This window comes from Stegostoma tigrinum, chromosome 1 (assembly GCF_030684315.1).
Source record: "Stegostoma tigrinum isolate sSteTig4 chromosome 1, sSteTig4.hap1, whole genome shotgun sequence".
NCBI classification, from domain to species: domain Eukaryota; kingdom Metazoa; phylum Chordata; class Chondrichthyes; order Orectolobiformes; family Stegostomatidae; genus Stegostoma; species Stegostoma tigrinum.
This window is the reverse complement of record NC_081354.1, coordinates 135,895,736-135,918,113: the sequence shown is the minus strand read 5'-3', so window position 1 is coordinate 135,918,113 and position 22,378 is coordinate 135,895,736. Positions and strand designations below refer to the sequence as shown.

Below are 22,378 nucleotides of genomic sequence, written 5' to 3'. Positions count from 1 at the left end.
TGCCCCTCGAGTCCCTGTTAAGTCTTTCCTCTCACCTTAAACACTCTGATTTGGACTCCCTTAACATGAGGAAAGACTTTGCCTATTTACCTTATCTATGCCCCTTGTGATTTTATAAGCCTCTAAAGGTAACTCCTCAGCCTCCTACACTCCAAGGAAAAAAGGTCCATGCCGATCCAACGTCTCCATATAACTCTAACCTTCCAGTCTTGGTAATACTTGCGTAAATCTTTTTTGCACCCTTTCCAGTTTAATAACATCCTTCCAATAGTGAGGTGGCCAGAATTATATCAGTACTACAAATGTGGCCTCTCAAACATCCTGTACAACCATAACATGATATCCCAACTCCTGTACTCAAATGTTCTGACCGACGAAGGCAAGCATGCCAAATGCCTTTTTAACCACCCTGTCTATTGTGATGCTATTTTGAAGGAATTATGTACCTGCACCCTTAAGTTTCTCTGTTTGACAAACGTCCCCAGAGGTCTACCATTATTTGTGTAAATCCTGCCCTGGTTTTCTTTACCAAAATGCGACACCTTGCACTTATCTGAATTAAACTCCATCTGCCATTCCTCAACCCACTGGCCTGGTTGATCAAGATCCCATTGTAATCTTAGATAACCTTCTTCACTGTCCAATTTTGATGTCATTCACAAACTTGCTAACCATTCCTCCTATATTCTCACCCAAATTGTTCATGTAAATGACGAATAACAGTAGACCCAGCACCGATCCTTGCAGCACACCAGTGGTCACAGACCCCCAGCCAGACAATAACCCACATTCACCACACTCTGTCTCCTACCATGAAGCTAATTGGCTTGCTGTCCATGGATCCCATGTGCTTTAACCTTACTAACCAGTCTACTAGGTGGAACCTTGTCAGAAGCCTTACAAATAGTGCTGAGCATTGTGCAATTGTCGACAAACGTCCCCATTTCTGACCTTATGATGGAGGGAGAATCATTGATGAAACAGCTGAAGATGGTTGGGCCCAGGACATTACCTTGAGGAACTCCTGCAAAGATGCCCTGGAGCTGAGATAACTGACCTCTAACAACCACAATCATCTTCCTATGTGCTGGGTATGACTCCAACCACTGGAGAGTTTTCCCCGATACCCATTGATTGCATGGGCACCTTGGTGCCACACTCAGTCGAATATGGCCTTGATTTCAAGGGGTGTCACCTCACCCCTGGAATTCAGCTCTTTTGTCCATGTTTTAACTAAGGTGGTAATGTGGTCAGGAGCTGAGTGGCCCTGGCATAACCCAAACTGGATATCAGTGAGCAGGTTATTGCTGAGCAGATGCTGCTTGATAGCACTGCTCATGACACCTTCAATCCCGTTACTGATGATTGAGACTAAACTGATAGGATGGTAATTGGCTGGGTTGGATTTGTCCTTTTTTTGTATACAGAACATAGAACGTAGAACAATACAAAGCAGGACAGGCCCTTCAGCCCTTGATGTTGTGCCGACCTGTGAACTAATCTAAGCCCCTCCTCCTACACTATCCCATCATCATCCATGTGCTTATCTAAGGACTGTTTAAATGCCCCTAATGTGGCTGAGTTAACTACATTGGCAGGCAGGCATTCCACGCCCTTAGCACTCTCTGAGTAAAGAACCTGCCTCTGACATCAGTCTTAATTCTATCACCCCTCAATTTTTAGCTATGCCCCCTTGTACAAGCTGAAGTCATCATCCTCGGAAAAAGGCTCTCACTGTTCACCCTATCTAATCTTCTGATCATCTTGTATGTCTCTATTAAATCCCATCCTAGCCTCCTTCTCTCCAATAAGAACAGACCCAAGTCCTTCAGCCTTTCTTCATAGGGCCTGCGCTCCAGACCAGGCAACATCCTGGTAAATCTCCTCTGCACCTTTTCGAATGCTTGCACATCCTTCCTGTAATGGGGCCCAGAACTGCACGCAATATCCCAAATGAGGCCGCACTAGCATTTTGTACAATTGCATTAAGACATCACGGCTCTGGAACTCAATCCCTCTCCCAATAAAACCTAAAACACTGTAAGCCTTCTTAACAGCACTATCAACCTGGGTGGCAACTTCCAGGGATCTATGCACATGGACACCAAGATCCCTCTGCATCTACACTACCAAGAATCTTTCCATTGACCCGGTATTCTGCCTTCCTATTATTCCTCCCAAAGTGAATCACCTCACATTTATCCATATTAAACTCCATTTGCCACCTTTTGGCCCAATTCTGCAGTTTATCCAAGTCTCCCTGCAACCTGCAACATTCTTCCACACTGTCCACCACTCCACTGACTTTACTGTCATCTGCAAACTTACTAACCCATCCACCAATGCCTGCATCCAAGTCATTTATGAAAATGACAAACAGCAGTGGTCCCAAAGCAGATCCTTGAGGCACACCACTAATAACCAGGCTCCAGGCTGAATATTTTCCATCAACCACCACTCGTTGCCTTCTTACAGAAAGCCAGTTTCTAATCCAAACTGCTGAATCTCCCTCAATCCTGTGCCTCTGCATCTTTTCCAATAGCCTACCATGTGGAACCTTATCAAAGGCTTTACTGAAGTAAACATTCTTGGTCTATTTTTCCACATTGTTATAATATTGTTATCTAGCAACAATACCGGAACAGTTGGGCGAGGGAAGCCACATCTTTTGGAGAGCCGGTCTTCTGCATCTTTGTTGGAATGGATGATCTGGATGTGAGTTTGCTCGCTGAGCTGGAAGGTTTGTTTTCAGACGTTTCGTCACCATTCTAGGTAACATCATCAGTGAGCCTCCGGTGAAACGCTGGTGTTATGTTCCGCTTTCTATTTATCTGTTTATTGTCGGAATGTTGCTCAGGCCCGTAGCCTTTGCAGTATCCAGTGCATCGAACTGTGTTTTGATATAACGTGGAATGACTCAACTTGGCTGAAGACTGGTATCTGCGATGGTGGGGACCGAGATCAATCCATTGGTTATGGGATTGCTTAACTGTCGGAAACTTGCTTCCTTGGCCGATGCCAGGTGATCCACCTGGCTTCATATCTTCTCGAGATCTCACAGTGACTGATGCAACTTAGTAGCTTGCTCAGCCATTTTAGAGGGCAGTTGAGACTCAACCACATTGCTGTGGCTCTGGAGTCACTTACAGGCTAGACCAGGTGAGGGTGACAGATTTATTTTGCAGAAGGACATCAATGAGGCAGATGGGTTTTTCTGACTATCAATAAAGGTTTCATGGTCATCGACAGATTCTTAAGTGCAGGTTGTTTTTAGCTGAATTCAAATTCCACCATCACGTGCCATGCCAAGCCAGATCATGAGCTGAGTTTCTAGATTAGTAGTCCAGTGATACTACCAGTATGCTATTGCCTTGCCTTTACTATCTTGCCCGACAAATCTTTACAAAAGAGGTGAATTTCAACATTAAACATGTGGCTAACCGCCTTTTACTAAAGAGATAGTTTGACTCTAAGTCAGAATGAGAAGCCCAAGTCCAATTTATACCAACAAGAATCAACAGGAAAATTGTCCTCTGTCTGGAGTCATACCCAATAAATAAGGTAGAATTATTAAAGAGCACTTATCTTAGTTCCATTAGGGGAGTGCCTTTGGCTCAGCAATTGGTTGCTTTCTTCTTAGCTTACTGTCCTCCTTCATCAGGGCAGAATGTGGAGATTCACTGATTACACAATGTTCAGCACCATTTGCAACTCCTCGGACACTCAAGCAGTTCATGCCGATGCATGGTAGGACCTAGGCATCATTCAACCTTGGGCTGATAAGTGGAAAGTAACATTTGTGCCACACAAGGTGGATTAAAGCCAAAGACAGGGGATTTTCAGACAGAAGCAGAGGGCATGGTTAATGTATGAAATGAATATATTTCATCCGTCTTTATCAAAGATGAATATGATTCTTAGAAAGGCAAAAATGTAGAAACTAGAGCAGGGGCCTTCCAGCCTGCTCCATCATTCAATGGAATTGTGGCTGGTGGTCTTTCTCTCCATATCCCTTGACGCCTTATTCGATGGGCTATGGTGAAAAAAGGAAAAATTCACTCAACAGAAAGGTTCAGTGATGAGATAAAGTTTTTGTACAGACTGTCTTCTCCCACAATTGACAAGTCAGCATCCTGTGAGTCTTTAAGAGATGGGCAGAGGAATACATTTGGATGACAGTTCAGTTGTGTGCATTGTGAAGTGATACATAATCCTGAAAAAGGGCTGAAGACCATTAAGTCTTATCAACTTCACAAGCCGCATGAGACACTGTGCCAGCTCAGCCTTGTGAACTACATAATTGAGTGTTTCATAACAAAGACCTCTGCCAGAGTTCAGAGAAATTGTCATCATCAGACTACTGTGCTGCTGTGAGACGTAGAATGTGGATCACTGACACGTTGGGGGAAATTGTCACTGATCTCATGATCAAGAGGCCCTGGTTAAAAATCTGCATCTGCAGCAGGTCAATGAATTAATTAGTCCAAAGCTTGGATCAGTAATGGTGACCATGACAATAATCATCGATTGTTAAAGAAACTCATCTGATCGTCAATGCCCTATATTTGACTCACAGACCCACAGCAATTTGGTTGATTCCTAAATACTCTCTGAAAAGCACACCAAGTCACTCAGTTCAAGGGAAATCAGGGCTGGGCAGCAAGTACCAGTCTTGCTAGAAATGCCAGCATCCCATGAAAGAATTAAAATGAAAAAAAAAGCAAGAGAAATTCCATTAGCAATACCTCTTCTGGATTTAATGTGAATGCATTCAAGCAAATACTACTACCAAATCCTTGTTAGTATTTTGGCTAGCATCCCTGTCTGTTATGTGAGAGACCAGGTTTCAGGTCTCTGACAGAGTGGCTGATATCATGTGAGATGTGCTGTGCGTACGTTAGGGTAGACTGTACTTGAGATGCCAAAGCATACAAAGTCATGGGCTAAGTGCTGAAAAATGGGATGATAATATTTTGATGTTTATTTTTGAGATGCAGTGGGCTAAAACGCCTTTTCTGTGCTGTCAATCTCTCTGACACTGACAACTGGAGGCAATTCAGGAGGAGTTCAGGCACAACCTCTGCAAAATTAACTTTGATGGACTAGGCATTGTGTCTGCAGATGTTTTAGCATTTGCACTGAAATCACAGACAGGTTCCGGTGCCTTATATACGTCAGGACTGGACACCAAATTATAACTATAAAACTATTGATAGAAACTTAGTAGGAGCTGTGGAATTCTTAATCACAGAGAGTGAAAGAGAATGGGTTTTTAAGAATAACGAGATAACAAAGTGTGAAGCTGGATGAACACAGCAGGCCAAGCAGCATCTTAGGAGCACAAAAGCTGACGTTTCGGGCCTAGACCCTTCATCAGAAAAGGGGGATGGGGAGAGGGTTCAACATTTGCTGTGGGGTAAAGCTTATCATGATCTGTCCTGTGTATGCTTTTCATATTTTTTTAATCAGATCCCCTTCAACTTCTTCTGTTCCAAAGAACACAAACCTAGCTTATCTAGTTTCTCCTCACAACTGCTATTCATAGCCAGAATTTTAAGTTTTATTCATTGTTATCACACAATAAACTATCCTGTTAATGAATACAAATATGCATTTTGTGCAGTCACCACTAGAGTATCCTTTACTACTGACAGTTAGGTGGACCCGAGACACAAGAGAGACAACACAGAATTGGCAGAGCTGAACTATCTCAAGCAGCTGGTTACCACACACCACTGTGTTCCTTGGCAAATGTTTCTGACTCAGGCCTGCTGCAGTGCTCCAGCACAGTTCAGAGCAAGCTGGAAGAACAACGCCTCATTTTCCATTTGGAAACCCTGCACCCTCTGGACTCAATATCGAATTCAATAAATTTAGAGCCTCAACGTCTTTTTCTGTTATTTACTCACCCCCACACCTCAGGCTGCATCAGCACAGCCAATCCATGTTTACCTGTTAATAGCCCTTATCGTCAGCTTTGCTTTCTCCCTGGTGTACTATTTTTCAATCCTGGATAACAATGTGTGGGGCTGGATGAACACAGTAGGCCAAATCCTTTTGTCTGCCCAACCATTGTTACCCACAAGAGAAAACAAGGTGTAGAGCTGGATGAACACAGCAGGCCAAGCAGCATCAGAGGAGCAAAAGGCTGACATTTCAGGCCTAGACCCCTGAAATGTCAGCTTTGCTGCTCGACCTGCCGTGTTCATGCAGCTCTACACCTTGTTATCTCATTGTTTTCTCTTTGTTTCTCTCTCAGAGCTCCACCTTCTCCTGTATTCTTTCTCCTTTAGTCCCCGCACGCCCGATCTTCAGCATAAATACTGATCTTTTCTTCAATATAATCGGTTCTGAAGAAAGGTTACTGGACCCAAAACATTTACTCTGCTTTCTGTTCACAGATGCCGCCAGGCATCCTGAGTTTCTTCCGCAATGTCAGTTTTTTTCGTTTGAAGCAGCCCTTACCGAGTGCCACATGCAGACAGCGAGATCCCAATAGTGACAATGAGGGCAAATACAACTACAGCTCTCTGATGAAGGGTCTAGGCCTGAAACGTCAGCTTTTGTGCTCCTGCGATGCTGCTTGGCCTGCTGTGTTCATCCAGCTCCACACTTTGTTATCTTGGATTCTCCAGCATCTGCAGTTCCCATTATCTCTCACAACAACAGACTTCTTCGCTAAACTGTGCTGGGGGATTGGGTGTGGTGGAGATTGACCGAGAGTGTTCTACATCACAGAGGAGATGCGACATAATTCAGAACCCTTCTTTAAAATATCCCTCGTCTTCCACTCGTTTAGGGAGCGCGAAATACTTTGAAGTAGTGAGAACTGCAGATGCTGGAGTCAGAGACAACAGTGTGGAGCTGGAGGAACACAGCAGGCCACGCAGCATCAGAGGAGCAAAATGTTGACGTTGCCGGTCGGGACTGTTCAGGAAATTTCCTCAAGGGTCTCGATCCGAAACGCCAGCTTTCCTGCTCCTCCGATGCTGCCTGACCTGCACGAATTGCTGTGCCGTCTGGACCGTGACTAGTGCCTGCAGCATCCTGGGCGCTTCTCGAACTCAGGAGGATTCGGTCCTGTCTCACAACTGTTTGCACACTGTGTGTAGTTTGCCTGATCAGTTCCTCTCTCGACCTGGGGAGCTTTTGGCCATTCAGACTCTTTCCTTTTCCGCTCGCACATTGTTCTGAAACTTGTGGTCTCTGGCTCAACCTCCACACGTACAAAGAAATCCTTCCCTCCCCGAAGGAATACCACCCTCCGGTCAAGCAACTGCCTGATACGGTGCTTTCCCTGCATTTGTTAAGAGGCGCCTGACCCTGACTCAGCAAGGTAACAGCAGGCCTGCTAGGAGTGAGGACACAGAGCACCTGACCTGTTACACCAACAGAGAATGCTGCAAATGTGCAGCATTATTTAAGAGACAAAGCAAGTTTTAGGATTTCAAATGTAATCCTGAAAGGGCGCCCAATACACAATACTTCAGAGCCGGAATTTTCCGTCATGGTGCACAGCGACCGGCTGTGCAATACCAGCACTTTCTGACTTGACTTAACGATTGTAACCAATCAGCTAACATCATCAAGCATTGTGTGTGAGTCTTTCTTGATGTATGTTTTAATTATCCTTTCTTCTGTCAAACTTTCCAAAAAAGCTTTGTTTAACCGCCACCCACACACTAGTCAATCTGCACATTTGCCGTCTATGTTTATATATCAGTTCTCCTCATCAGTATTTTTTACCTCCAAAAATTGCAACGATGTTTCAACTGTGCAATATTTTTAGCTTGTCTTTCAGTCTTGTGTGATAACCACTTGAAAGACGCAAGTGAATTAAATCTGATGTTCCAAAGGGTTACCTCTTTTATGTGATTACTTCCTCATAAATGTTTTGCTGATTTTGCGCCAACATGGAAACTGGTTGTCATCACAGTGTATCTGCAGAGCTTCCTACGTGCCAGCATGCACCTCGCTGATTCACTTGAAAAAGATCAGACTTTGATTTTGATTAGTGGCTGACTCAGCCTCCACAATTTGAATGCTTTCTGCATAATGACTGAAACTCTTAAAGAGGCCCTTTCCATAACAAAATCAAATCATTCATTGATGGGGGAGTGGGGAAAATTGGCATAAGAGGCAGCTCATTTCCTGAGATTTACATGATCATAATGATCACAATATCGGTGACAATGTAGTACAACTTTTTTTTACATTTTACTGTTATCCTGTGAGTTTTATCTCCTAGCCTCACCTTTCCTTAAAATCCTGTTAGTTTGCGCTCTAGGAGTTTAAAATTCAATTTATTTCTTAGATATCAACCTTATCACTACAACAGAGGGAGTTGGTGACTGAGTGAGCTGGTTTGCAAATCAGTGACAGCAGTAGCATGTGTTTAATTCCCGTAATGGCTGGGGCCACCACAAATATGTTGCCATCTCAACCTTGCCCTTCACCTGAGGTACGGTCACCCTCAGGTTAAATTCACCACTGGTCAGCTCTCTTTCTATGGTCCTGTGGGACTTTGTTGACAACTAACTACAATTAGTGCTTCCTCGGGCGAGGCGATGGCCTAGCAGTATTATTGCTGGTCTGTTAATCTGGAGACCCAGATAACGTTCCAAGGACCCTAGTTCAAATCCTGCCATGGCAGATGTTGGAATTTGAATTCAATAAATATGTGGCATTAGGAAATCAAATGATGAGCCTGAATCAATTGTCAGGAAAAACCCATGTGTTTCACTAATGCCCCTTAGGGAAGGGAGCTGCTATTCTTACCTGATCTGGCCTACATGTGACTCCAGACCCACAATAATCTGGCTGACTCAACTGCCCACTGGGCAATAAATGCTGCCGAGCCAGCAATATCCTCATCCTGTGAATGAATGAATAAATGGGGAGTCACAATCTGGAGCAATTTAAGAACATAAAGCTGTTTATTAGAGACAGTGTGGATGATAATCTGCTCCAATCATCATTTATCCTTTACTCATAACAATGCATCAATAAGGTTTTTGTTGTTTATACTAATTTCAGTTTACGAAAAAACAAAACACACTAGCAGTATCCTCCAAGAACATTGATGGGTTTAAACAACTAAGTTGTAAAAGTCTTCACTGCCTGGATGTCATCGTAGTGGGAGAAGTGTATTTTAAGCAACAGTTTCGCTTATACCCAACAGAAGTGGCTTCAATCTCATATTTCAATGTGCTAAATCTTACTTATTGGTTAAGCTTGAGTTGCATTGAGTAGTTTGGTGGAATTATTATTGTGAGACCCAGCAAGACTTTTAGCCATGTCTTATTGTTTAGTTGGAGAATATCACACACAGGCAGGCAGTTAGACAAGTCCACATTTTTAGCTTTTATTGACAGCCAGCAAAAAGAAAACAAAGGAGTCAAAGAAAGGTTGCAGTTCGCCCAACATTGCAATCCAGCTGCTGGCATTTTGACCTTGACAGTCCATGGTGATCTGCTACACCAGCTGGCATCTACAGGAAGATGGTTTCAATCAGGTCCTGTCTGCCTTTTAGTGTCCAACACAGCGGAATTGTCTCATGGTCAAGGAGAGTTACCTCCAGCTCAGTGTCCTCAGCCTCCTCCTTCACCAACTGCATTTAGTTTATCCAGTTCCTCAGCATCTATTGCATCACCTTGTTGCCTGATTTATTTGAGCAGAGCACAGCACATCATGATGTTGTGGTACACTCTACCAAGGCTGCACTGAGGGCTCACTCTGATTGCTCCAAGTTCTGAAAGCACATCTTTAGCAGTCTCACTGCAACTGTCTAGAAGCATATGCACCAAACAGAAAGAGCAAAAGTAAAGTACAGCACAGGAACAGGCCCTTCGGTCCTCCAAGCTTGTGCTGATCATCATGCCCTGACTAAACTAAAAAACAAACCTTCTGCCCTTATTCTGTCCACATCCGCCTATTCCTTCCCTATTCACGGAACCTTCCAGATGCCTCTTAAATGTCACCAGCAAGCCACCTCCTCTAGTAGTGCATTCCAGGCTCCTACCACTCACATCTCCCTTAAACGTTTCCCCTTACATTGCACTTGTGCCCACTTGTAATTGAAACTTGTACGCTGGGAAAAAGCCTCTGACTACCCACGCTATCTATGCCTCTCATAATTTTTGTAGACCTCTATCAGGTCTTCTCTCAGCTGCAGTCTTTCCAGTGAAAACAATCCGAGTCTTTTTAACCTTTCATCATAGTCAATGCCCTGGAAACTGGGCAAAATCCTGGTGAACCTTCTCTGTACCATCTCCAAAGCTTCTTTGTCCTTCTAGCAGTGTGGCAGCAAAAACTGCACACAATACTCCAAATGTGGCCCAACAAGGGTTTTATCTGGGTGCAACATGGTTTGTAAACTCTTTTACTCCGTGCCCTGTCCATTGAAGACAAGCATGCCATATGCCTTCTTAGTCATTTTGGGCACCTGTATTGCCAATTTTAGGGAGCTGTGGATGTGCACACCCGGGTCCATCTGTATGTTAATGTTCTTAAGGATTTTGCCATTAATGGTACAATTCTTACCTAAGTTTGATGCTCCAAAATGCATCATCTTGCATTTATCTGGATTAAACTACATCTACCATTTCTGTGCCCAAGTCGCCAATCTATTTATAACACATTGTATCCTTTCACAATTATTGGCACTTACATCAACTCCACCATCTGCAAACTTACCTAACAGACCAGCCACATTTTCTTCCAGATCATTTATATGTACTACAAACCATAGAAGACATAAGACTGAGACATAAGACCAGTCTCCACTCTGAAAAGCACCCTTCCATCACTACCCTTTGTCTTCTATGACCAAGCCAGTTTTATGTCCATCCAGCCACCCACGCCAAATCCCATGTGATTTAAGTTTTTGAACCAATCTATTATGTGGAACTCCATCAAACATCTTACATCGTCCATATAAATTACATCCACAGCCCTCCCCTCATCAATTATCTTTCACCTCTTCAAAAAATTTTGTCAGGTTGGTGAGACGTGATTTTCCCTCCATGAAATCATGCTGCCTGTTGCTAACTAGTCCATTTTCTTCCAAACGTGTATACGTCTTGCCCCTCAGTGTCTTTTCCAAGAGCCTCCCCACCACAGATATCAGACTCATCGGCCTACAACTTCCTCGATTATCCCTGTTTCCTTTCTTAAACAAGGGAACAACATTGGCTAATCTACAGTCCAATGGAACCTCATCTGTGATCAAGGAGGATATGAAGATATATGTTAATGCCCCAGTTATTTCTTCTGTTGCCTCTCACAGTAACCTGGATTGGGTCCCATTTGGCCCTGAGGGCTTGTCTACCTTTAACGCAATTTAGGATACCCAAAACTTCCTCCTTTAATATATTGACATTGTCTAGAGTATTCACACACTCTCATCCCTGACCTTAACAGCAGTCATGCCCTTCTCCTTGGTGAATACTCATTAAGGATCTCTCTCACTTCCTGTGGCTTCACACATAACTTCTCTCCTTTGTCCTTGAGGGGGGCCAACTCTTTCCCTTGCCTCCCTCTTCCTTCGATTATATGCAGAATAAGCCTTGGGATTCTCCTTGACCCTGTTTGCTATAGATATTTCTTGGCCCCTTTCAGCCTTCTGAATTCTGTGTTTAAGTTCCTTCCTAATTCCTCTATATTCCTCAAGGGTTTCATCAGTTTGTAGATGCCTAGACCTATCATATGCTTCCTTTTCTCTTTTGACTAAGTTTACAATTTCCCTTGTCATCTGTGGTTCCTGAATCCTGCCATTCCAATCCTTCAGAGTCCTTCAAGGATATGCATGTCTTACACTTTAAGCAACTGGTCTTTAAAAGCCTCCCAGATAGATTTGTCTTCAAGCAACTGCTCCCAATTCATAACCCGCAGTTCTTGTGTAATTTGGATGTAATTGGCCCTTTTCCAAAGAAACACCCTCAGCCAAGGGCCCCTCTTTCCTTTATCATATTCTTATGGAGTTCTAGTCACTGAGCCCAAAATGCTCTCTTACTGAAACATCAGTCACCTTCCCTGCTCATGCCCCAATCAAATTGAGTATGGCCCCCTGACTGGTTGGATTGTCGGCATACTTTCTCAAAAAGCCCTCCGGGGTACTTCTAACAAATTGGATTCCGTCCAAAACTCAGCTCGAAGGGAGTCCCAGTCAATAAGAAGAAAGTTGAAGTCAGCCACCATAACTACTCCCCCTTTTTCACACCTTTCTAGTATCTGACTACATATCTGCTCCTCTGTCTCCCGTGGGCTGTAGGGAGGTCTGTAGAAAACTCATTAGACTGTGATTTCACCCTTCCCATCCCTGAGCTCCACCCATAATACCTCATTGCAAGATCCCTCCGATGTATCCTCCCTAAACGCAGCTGTGATGTAATCCCTAATCAGCAAGGCAACTCCTCCATCCCTTTTGTTTCCCTTTCTCTCCCCTCGAAAAAAGCGATATCTTGCTGTAGGTGTTGTGCAGTTTGAATGACCAACATGCAACATCAAAAAGGAGGGCCCGCTTTTCTCATTGCATTCATTAGACCTCACTGTCATTTTATTGTAACAAATGTTTCAGCAATTGTCCCCTTGTCCCACAGTACCCTTCAAAACCTCACAGGTGCTGGGCTGCTTTTATCCAGCTTTCATCTCCTCTTTAGACATTGTTGCTAACTTCTCTATCAACACCAATGGAAAAGTGCAATCCAGCTTTGACCAGCATTTGATGAATCAACACATTCTGTTTACATGCATCAAAAATTGCAAAGCAATGTTTGCAAATGAAATATATAGTCAGAGATTGCAAATGTATACTTTATGTCTTTGCCCCTCCAAGGTACATTTTGTTAATCACTCTGCCCACCTTGGGCATTGTCCTAGCCACTTCCCAGTTGCATTGTACACCTGAAGAATGGCAAGTGGTGGCAGGAAATGCAGCTTGTGGTCAACATCATTAGCATCTGGCCTTACCCGGTCACGAGGTATCCCTCTAAATTTCCTTGTGTGCCACTCTACCCTCACTGCCCATTTCCATCCTATCCCCTCATACACATTGAACTTTGCTGCTAACTGTTCTCCCTGTCTCTTGGACATTGTAATTAACAATTCCCATGCTGGTCCTCCATTCCCCATCGTGGTGTTTCCTACCAACAACCACCCCACCCATAGCCTGTCACTCTCTACATCTCTCTTCCACAAAGCCCACATACATCCTAAATTTCTACCCACCCTAGCCTTGACTCTTCCACCTTTTTTGGCAGTAATCTCTTCACTGCCCATATAGGCAGCCCTTGCACCTTCCTTATCAATCAACAGACTGACCTCCAGGACTATATTCACCCCAGTCCTTCGACCAACTTCAGTGAGCAGATGTCACTGACCAGAGACTTGACCATTATCTTCGCAGCTTTCTGACTGACTTTACACAATTCTATTGAATGTTGTGATGGCGCTGCAGAATGGAACATCGCCCACTCCTCAGACTGAATTCGAACAGATCCATTGACCATGAGTATCCCAGCTGATGCCCGACAAAGATCAAGTGACTGGACTATGTTCAGATTGTGTCTTTGACTGATGGCACCAGTGCCACCTGACCCATATCTGCCATCATTCCCCCAACTCTCCCCTCTGACTGGAGGGAGAACTAGCCCCATACCTACTTTTTGCTTTAATACACGTGCAGTATGTTTGCCATACAGGCAGCCGGCATAGGTTAAACTGATGTCTCAGTGTGCCATATAGCAAGGCCCCCTTTCCCCATCCCTCTGCCTGTCCCTGACAGATCCCTAGCAACAAGCACAAGCAGCTTTTCTGTGTGTCTGCACAGAAGAGAACATCAATTCAACAGTTCAGATAAGTTTTAGGCTTTGGCAAGGCAATGCATGGATGTTGTTTGCATACAACTAGGCTCCAAGTGAGCAAGTGGTCAGAGAGCAAGTTAGCAGCCCTGAGATGTAGCCAGTTTAATCTGTGAGCTGGGCCTAGTCTTGACTATAAAGGTCCCTGCAGTGGCATTCCAATGTTGGTTGCCAATGAGCATCTTTTGCGTTTCCTGTACCTCTGCCCTCATATCCCCTCCCACAACAAAAGCAAAGACAGAATACCTCTTGTCCTCACGTATCACCCCACTTACCTCCAGGCCCCAAACAAACATTTCACATCAGACAGATGTTCACCTGCACACCCGCTAATGTGGTCTATTGTATCCACTGCTCCTGATGTGGCCTCCTCTACATCGGTGAGACCAAGTGGAGGCTCGGAGATCGGTTGTAGAGCATCTGCACTCTTGCACAACAAATGACAACACCTTACGGTTGCAAACTATTTCAACTCCCCCTCCATTTCCCTGAGTGACTTGTCCATCCTGGGCCTCCTCCAGTGTCACAATGATGCCACCTGGGAACTGGAGGAGCAGCCCTTCATATTCCATCTCAGTAGCCTACAGCCCAATGGTCTCAATGTGGACTTTACCAGTTTCAAACTCTTCCCACCTCCTGCCCTCATCCTATGGCCAACCCTACCTCTCATTCCTGCCTCCTTGACCTGACACAACCTGTCCATCTTCTCTCCCACTATCCACTCTTCCCACCTCACTGACCAATCCCCACAACTGCCTACCTGCACTGACCTATTACTATCCCGCCTACCTTCCCCAGCCCCACCCATCCTCTCTCTATTTATTTGTGAGATCCCTTCCCCCTCCCCCATTTCTGAAGAAGAGTGCCAACCCAAAACGTCAGCTTTGCAGAACACCTCCGCTCAGTTCGCAACAAACAACTGCACCTCCCAGTCGCAAACCATTTCCACTCCCCCTCCCATTCTCTTGATGACATGTCCATCATGGGCCTCCTGCACTGCCACAATGATGCCACCCGAAGGTTGCAGGAACAGCAACTCATATTCCGCCTGGGAACCCTGCAGCCATATGGTATCAATGTGGACTTCACCAGTTTCAAAATCTCCCCTTCCCCCACTGCATCCCTAAACCAGCCCAGTTCATCCCCTCCCCCCACTGCACCACACAACCAGCCCAGCTCTTCCCCCCCACCCACTGCATCCCAAAACCAGTCCAACCTGTCTCTGCCTCCCTAACCGGTTCTTCCTCTCACCCATCCCTTCCTCCCACCCCAAGCCGCACCCCCAGCTACCTACTAACCTCATCCCACCTCCTTGACCTGTCCGTCTTCCCTGGACTGACCTATCCCCTCCCTACCTCCCCACCCACACCTTCTCCACCTATCTTCTTTACTCTCCATCTTCGGTCCGCCTCCCCCTCTCTCCCTATTTATTCCAGTTCCCTCCCCCCATCCCCCTCTCTGATGAAGGGTCTAGGCCCGAAACGTCAGCTTTTGTGCTCCTGAGATGCTGCTTGGCCTGCTGTGTTCATCCAGCCTCACATTTTATTATCTTGGAATCTCCAGCATCTGCAGTTCCCATTATCTCTCTCCCCACGTCAGCTTTCCTGTTGCTTTGATGCTGCCTGGCCTGCTGTGTTCCTTCAGCTCCACATTGTGTTGTTTCACTCTACTAAACTTCCTCGCTGGAGGCACAAGAAGGCTTTCTCTGAAACTGAGTGTTACTTTGCTATTGAATTTCCTTTCTATGATATGGCCAAACTGGCCAGAGAAACTATAACCCTGACATCATTTTTGAAACGGTGGGAAATGATACATTCTCTGCCCTTAGCAGAATAAATGATGAAATAGTCGCCATTCTCAGAGTAGCACTCCAGAACCGAATGGCACTTGGTATTGTTTTAGCTGAGAGAGGGAGCACCTGTGCCCTGATTGCCACAGAATGTGGCATCTATGACCCCGAAAGTATTACTAATCTTAGGAAGGAGGTTGCAAAGACCCAACAATCTTCCCTCTCTGCCGTGTGGAGTTGGGCTACAGGATAGCTGTGATCCTTAGGGAGGTCCATTGTACAGGAACTCACAATATTTATGATTATTATTCTAGCTGTGTATGTTATTTCCTGTATTATTAAGTGCAGTTGCCAACAAGCTATTAAAAATATGAACCACCCCAACTACAAGCCTTGTTTCTGTAAGCCCCTTCATCATCTAAAAGACCCAAGTGACACATTTAGGCTATGATAAGAATTAAGTGATTCTCTTCGACGGATCTCAGCAGAATTTAAAGGGAGGATTGTGAGATACTGTATTGTGATTCTCTTTACCAACACTCCATGTTTACTATACTGCATTTCCATTCACTCATTCATAAAACTGTGCTTTTGTAGTGCATTTTATAAATTAGATTAAACATCCCTTCTAACACATTACTGTTTCTTTATGCCTTTCAAAATGTATCAGTCCATTCTGCAAGTAGTGTTTAGACCTGTCAAGGCTACCCCAGAATAAGTGTTAATACTGTAACCTACTCAGAACAATGTCATCGCTGCCATCATATCTCCATAACCCACATGAAACTATAGAAAGATTATAATATTAGTTAGCCCTTAACAACCACCTCTTGAGACCTGAACAAGGTTGCAGATATCAAACAGTTTCCTCCACAAGTATGTACTTTATAAATACATACTAAATAGGGCTGCTACCCCCTTTAAGAAACTTACTGTCAAAACAATGCTTCCGTGAAAAAGTATGAATGAATTTGTATGAACAATGAAAACCGGCAATAGTAAATGAAAGCTCATGACCCAACTGCGGGAGATTAGTTTAATAAAATCTAAAACTTTTATTTAGTATATAATTTCTCACTTATTTAGATCATATAGGTCGAGTATTTCTTGTGACATTGTTAACTTTAAAGACAAAAGGACGAAAACCTCTTAATTTTATAAGCTCAGACTGGACAGATTTTCTAATCCCATCATGTGTAATAGCCAGAGTTTAACAAATGCTTAAACCATCTCCTGCTTCCCAAGGCCAGATATCATGCAAACCTTTGCACATGTTAGATACAATTATGTAGCACGATAGGCTAAATTCTAATGTACATAACGACTGTATAAGAAGGCTACTGTAAAATTGTACTTTGGATTCCATCGCCACCTCGAACTGTGTTATTGCGGATGCTCAATAAAGAGACTATTTTCACCACTCTCTAATCTCAGTCCCTATTGAACATGATCCCACACTTAGCTCATCTATCACCTAATCCTAAATGAATAATGTCAACTACCTCCATCAACTATTTATACGTGAGGCAAGTGTAGACAATCCTTTGCTTGATAATGCTTTAAAAGATATATTGATAGACAATAATAGACCTGTAAATCAATGCATATTTTGGGAACTGCTGAGGAGGAGATCCATTAAACAATTGTACTTCTCTTACACCTACGTAATGATACTGATGTATAACCTTAGTTGCCTGGTTTTCTTTGATTTTCCCATTAATTTGTAGAAGCTCAATGAAAGTTATCAATTTTAAATCCTGTGCTTCTTATTAATTATCATTCCTTTGTAACACTGCTGATTTAAGTCTAAGTATGTTTAGCTAATTCCTGTCTAGATCTCTTGTCATGCTATTCCTTTAAGTTAGTTACTGTCTCTTGCTCACAACCATTTTTCTCTTGAAAGATATGCAACCACACAATGCATGCTGGTCAGATGACAGATGGTCTGGCTGTGAGTGGCTGGTTTGGATCATGTTTCACAATTTTTTAAAACCTTGTTCCAACCATCCTTCACTTTTTCTGAGGAAGGGTCACCGAACCCGAAATGTCAACTCTGTTTTATTTCTTCCCAAATGCTGCCAGACCTGCTGAGCTTTTCCAGCAACTTCTGTTTTTGTTCCTTCGCCTTTACTTAGGTTATTCAATATTGTTCCAATTGTGTGATCATATTCCAAACTAAACAAACAAAGCAAAAACAAAGGGACATTTAAGTTTGAGCTTAATAGAGTCAGAGATATTGACAGCTCAGAAAGAAGCCATTCAGTCCATCAAGTCTGTGCCAGTTAAAAACAGGTACCTAGCTACTCTAAAACCATTATCCATCACTAGACCTACTGCCTTGAATACCTTTGCATTACAAGTGTATATCTATATATTTCTTGACTGTTAAGAGGATATTTGCCTCTACCATCCTTATGGGCAAAGAGTTCCAAATTCCCAACACCCTCCAGGTGAAAAATGTTTTTCCTTAGATCCCCCCCAAACTTTTGGCACCTTACTTTAATCTTTGCATTGATCTGTCAACCAGAGGAGAAGTTTCCTTCTGCTTGAACGCCCCATAATTTTATGCATCTCAATCATGACCCCCTCAGTCTCCTTGCTCCATCAAAACAAACAAGTCTGTCTAATCTCTTTTTGTATTAAAAAAATTTCAATCCAGACAACATCCTGGTAAATCTGTTCTGTACCCTCACCAGTGCAATCACAATGCTCCTATAATGTGGATCCCTAAACTGCTCTAGATGTGGCCAAACCAAAGTTTCATACAGTTCCAGCAATAACATTCCTATTTTTAAATGCTTTGGCTAATGAGAGCAAATGTACCATATGCCTTCTTAACCATCTTACCCTTATTAAATCACACATATTACTTCCCCAGGGAAAGTTTGACTACATAATGTTATTGAAAACAGATGTATGTTGCTAAAACCTTTTGCCTCGCATACAAATTAAAACTTAGTATAGCATCTTTTATTTGACCACAGGAATTTCTACAACATGAGGAATGGGTGATTATTAGTTGGCAAGTTGAGCTTGGTGGTCAAAACTTATGCATTAAGAAAATGATAGACAACTTTAGGCTTTCAGGCTCCAATTCAGAAAACATCCAGGTGTCAGGTGTGGCGAGATTTTGAAGCTTTTCACTGTGAGGCCTGTGGAATCATTCACTGTATATTAGCCAGCTCACCTCATTAACTATATAGTTCACCCCTATGTTGTACCTCCTATGATCCCCTCCATCATAAGGTCAGAAGTGGGGATGTTCATCGATGATTGCACACTGTTCAGCACCATTCGTGACTCCTCAGATACTGAAACAGTTTGTGTTCACATCCAACAAGATCTGGGCAATATCCAGGCTTGGGATGACAAGTGGCAAGTGACATTAATGCCACACAAATGACAGGTTATGACCATCACCAATAAGAGACAATCTAACCACCATCCCTTACTATTCAATGGTGTTACCATCACTGAATCCCCCACTATCAATATCCTGGGAGTTACCATTGACCAGAACTTTAACTGGGCTCACCACATTAACACCGTGGCTACAAAAGGCAGAAGCTAGGAATACTGCAGCAAATAACTCACCTCCTGACTCCTCAAAGTCTGCCCACCATCTACAAGGCACAAGTCAGGAGTGTGATGGAATACTCCCCACTTGCCTGGATGAGTGCAGCCTCAAAAACACTCAAGGAGCTTGACAACATCCAGACAAAGCAGCCCGCTTGATTGGCACTACATCCACAAGCATTCACTCCTTCCACCACCGATGCTCGGTCGCAGCAGTGTGTACTATCTACAAGGTGCACTGCAGAAATTCACCAAAGATCCTCAGACAGCACCTTCCAAACCCACAACCACTTCCATCTAGAAGGACAAAGGCAGTAGGCATATGAGAACACTACCACCTCCAAGTTCCCCTCCAATCCACTCACCATCCTGACTTAGAAATATATCGCCATTCCTTCCCTGTTGTTGGGTCAAAATCCTGGAATTCCTTCCCTAATAGCATTGAGGGTCAACCCACAGCAGGAGAACTGCAGCGGTTCAAGAAGGGAAACAAATCTTGACTCCTCCATCCCTTTCAGAAATAAATCTCTCATAACTTTTGGAAGTGATCCCCCCCCCACCCCCGCTGCTGCCATTACAACACTCCCACCCTCGACAACAATGTTGTTTGTTTGGAGTCACATGCGGACTACACCAACTAAGGATGGTAGACTTCTTTCCCTACTGGATATTACTGAAGCAGATGGATTAATCTTCTCGGAAATCTGCGACCTGTTGCAGCCACAGCTCACATGAGTCTAAGAGTCATATTGCCAATGCAATGACAGTCATTGTGGCTTTGAGCTTTGTGAATATGGCTCAGTCTAGGCTAGAGTTAGATATATTAGTAATACGTCAGAATTTGTAGGTCACTCTTTCCACAGGGATAATATAAAGGCCCCTGCTACAAAAAGACACAATTTTCATTCCCTTTGGCTAAAGACAAGCAGACAATTTGGGCATGAGAACTGGCAAACTTTGCCAAACTCTCCCTGATTTAAGTTCAACTGACTGCATGCACATTGTGTTCTTGACACCCTAATTCAGCTCTATCACGTACCAAAACGGAAGCATTATTCGCTGCCTCAACAACCAGTGGGGTGAACCCATGGCAGCTCATATATAGATAATGCAGAGTATCCTAACAGTGTTCATAATGCCTTCATTCTGCAACTGTTCATTTTGCCAGCTATAATTGATCATCCATGTAAAACTAAGGGATAGTTACAAGAGTTAAAGGGTAAATGGCAATAGTTAGTCAGTGACAATATGACTTCCTTTTGCAACCCATGTACCTATGCCATGGACGTGTGCAAGGAGAGTCTTGCTGGCACGGGGTATGTTATAAAGCAGACAATTCACGGACTAAAATAAACGGCCCACTGCCTAGAACATTCCCAGAGGTCTTGAAGCACTCAGCTAAGAGAGTCTTAAAGTTTGCAGAGCTACACTGTGTGGTGTACAACCTTGTCATTGTGACAGAACAATCCCTGACCCACCCACCAGATGAATATTGAGGAGCTGGAGCACAAGGTATGAAAAGGATGAAGAGGAAGGCAGCAAACTAGACAATTGTTTCCTACTCAGGTTCTGTGTGAACAAATTCAAGTGCAATTTTAATAGCCTCAGCTCCAAAACCCTCTTCATCAAAAGTCCCATATTCCTTTCCTCTTCCTGTTACTGTCATCACACAATATCTTTTAACACAACACAAAATGAAAAGCAACATAAAACACATTCAAACTAAACATTATAAATTAATTCACACCATGCATAGAATCTGAAAGTGATCACCCTAGAGTATGCCCTTTGTATCTGTTTTCCCTGTGCCCTTGTCTACCCTACACGGTGCTCCCATACTGACTGAAACAGGGCTGCTGGAAGGCTGCTGATTTTCAGTACAGAGGGTTATAGACGACCCTGGCCTTGAAGAGTTCTGGGCCCAGATGCAAAAAGGTAGATAAATCCTTGGGACCTGATTAGGTGGAGTGAGTGTGAGACCTTATAGAAAGATTGGAGGCCCTATTTTTGTGGATAGTCAGAGTGGTGTGATTAGATTGTTTACTGGCTGCATGGTGGAGCTGGTGCCCAATCATGGGGTTTGCTCAATAAATGCATCGGAGTCAGTTGTAAAGCCACTCAAATAAGTATGACTTTTAACCAACTCAAAATCAAATTTCTGAATAAGGACCAATATTGTCAACTATGACAATCAGGTGAAAGAACAGTAACAGCTCCCTCATATATGAAACAACATATGCATTCAGTTGTAAGATAAACTAAAGCATAATACAAATTTTAATTTCTATATCTTACAATGAAAGCACCTTCTGTCTACAGAATGCATATAGAACACATTGGTGAAAGAAACAAATTTTACTTACTTCTTTAAATCACTAGTGTAGAAGACATGTTTTTAAGCTGTTCTCAGCTCTCTTTTGTGATGAATGTGTTGAATTGACCTTACGTTTAGGTAAATGGTGGTAAATATTCCACAGCTGCAATGAAAAAGTAGCTTTGACAATTGAAAAGGATAACGCTGTGAGTCATAGCTCACAGACCGTGGAGGCCGATGTAATTTTCCAAAGAATGTAAAAGCTCTTTGTGGATTTGGCATCAAAGGTAAATGGTAAGTGTTTTCTTTTTATATTCAAACACAGGTTTTTGTTTACTTTTAAGTGCCTTTCTGCAATACTGTACAAAGGACAAAAGGCATTACAGAATCTACATTAAATCAACAAAGAAAACAAGGAGCAAAATACCAGTAAATGATGTTTGCTGTCATACATTGAAGTACCTGGAAATTTGGAGTAATGTGGACAATTGCACATCAATACTAAAAGGGAATTCAGGATAATGTTATAACTATGTTTATGTTAATCAGAAAACTTGACATGTGCTCCCTGCAATTTACCATTAACTATAAAACACGCAAGCATGTTTACTCAATGGCTCCTTAATGTCTATCAGAATACATGCTCATGAAACGATTCCAACCCTACTTTTGGTGATCATCTTCTTTCCACGTGTTTCTTCATGGATGAAGATATCTAGAATATTGTATTCATCATTTGGCAGGCCCTCTAGTGGTTAGTCAGGCCTCTCTGAGATCAACAGCTTCTCCAGCAGTAGGTAAAAGTGAAAATGTAGTTGTTACTGGAGTCAAAATCGTAGA

General features: G+C 43.3%; 1 long non-coding RNA gene across 1 annotated transcript in view; it reads left to right on the top strand.

The window, feature by feature from the left end:
• The window catches only part of LOC125446919 (uncharacterized), an 85,780-nt gene extending 64,009 nt beyond the window's left edge, over nt 1-21,771 (top strand). The window contains exon 3 of the long non-coding RNA XR_007246499.2: nt 21,677-21,771. This is a non-coding gene — a long non-coding RNA (uncharacterized LOC125446919). The remainder of the gene's footprint in view (nt 1-21,676) is intronic.
• The last annotated feature ends 607 nt before the right edge of the window (nt 21,772-22,378 follow it).